Raw genomic sequence first — 1,730 nt, forward strand, 5'->3', positions numbered from 1 at the left:
AAGAGAACTTTCTTGGGTCTTGAAAATATTTTACATCTTAAGTCAGGTGGAGGTGCCCACAATTGTCAATTTGTTTAAAACTGAAGACTTAATATCTGTGCACCTTACGGTTTGTAAATTGTATCTCAATTAACTATAACCATCAAATTCAATTTGTGATATGGTGGCATCACGCAGAACAATCTTATCTGCTACAGAAATAATTACAGGTGGAATTAATTTACTAATCCTCAGAGGTAATTAACACAAAACACAACAAAAATAATCTGTATACTCTATATGTGAGAAATTCTTAAAATAACTGACATATATTGAAAATATAAGCAAATACATTTGAAAAGTATATACAGAAAGTTCATTGTATTTTTATAATAGCAAAAGCAGGGGAGGAGGAATCAGTCAGAATCAGAATTATGAATAAATTATGACTTTTATACCCTGAAATACACAAATGCTACAATGACAAGCTGTCACATGGATAAAGCAAGGGATAAAAACAGGTTTATAGGATGCTTTCTTTTATGTTAAAACGTATGCACGGTCATGAAACAGATGAAAAATAACTAGGATAAAACTTATAATATGCATGAAAAATAACAAAAGTTATGCCAGAAACTTTATTTTAACCTAAGGTACTGAGTCTAGAGGCCAGCAAATACAGTCCAGGGGGAAAAAGCTTGCATCAATAACAACAAAGATCTCAGGAACATGACTTCTGTGTTTCAAACATGCCTTTCCTGATTATGGTTAATGGGACTGTGCTAGCACAAAATGTGAAGAGTTCTTTTAAATACACTCAACAGGATTGCAGTCAAGTTGTTAATTTACACTCAGGTACAGCTTTGGATGACAAAGAATGCTCAGCAGTGATTTAATCTAACTGTACAAACAACGAACTCTTTATTTTTCTTCTCCAAACTCCTTGATAAATTCTAGATAAAACAAGGTTACATTGGATTGGTAATCCTGTAAAAACAAGGTAGATTTAATAATGTTAGATGGTTTTTATTTTTTACTAAATCCATCCGGATTGTTAATCTTAATTATTTGATTATATCGGGTGCTTACAAAACAACATCTTTTTAATTGGATGTCAAATTTTGCTGAAACGTGGAATTCAACTCTTGTGTTTTCTCCTCTCAGAGGGAGCCGTGGTTTGACTGGTGATGGTCTCGCCTCCACTCTGTTCCTGGATTTCTCTTTGGATTATTCACTGTTGCTGTGTTGTTAGGGGCCATCCCGTCGGTTCCAACTCACACTGACCCTACAGGACAGAGTAGAACTGCCCCGTAGGGTTTCCAAGGAGCATCTGGTGGATTCGAACTGCCAACCTTTTGGTAAGTAGCCAAGCTCTTAACCACTGTGCTACCAGGGCTCTGAAACAGACTAAAGTAAGGTTTAATACACTGTTCTTATTATCAAATTCGGCAACCTATACTACATTTATTCAATTCCTTTCCTCCTATTTGCTCTTGAACCCATTCCTTTCAGACATTTGTCCCTATTATTTCCCCAAAACTGTTTTTGGCAAGGATACCTGTGGCTCACTGCTAGATCCGATAATAAATTCTCAAGCCACATCTTACTTGATGAATCCACAGCATTTGGTCTAGTTAATTATGCCTTTATACTTGAAATACCTTCTTTATTTGTCTTCCAGGACCATACTATCTTCCAGTTTTCTTTGTACCTTATTTGGTCACTCCCTTCATTTAGTATCCTTTGTTGCT

The sequence above is a fragment of the Trichechus manatus genome, unplaced genomic scaffold (genome assembly GCF_000243295.1).
Source record: "Trichechus manatus latirostris isolate Lorelei unplaced genomic scaffold, TriManLat1.0 scaffold00023, whole genome shotgun sequence".
Lineage (NCBI taxonomy): Eukaryota > Metazoa > Chordata > Mammalia > Sirenia > Trichechidae > Trichechus > Trichechus manatus.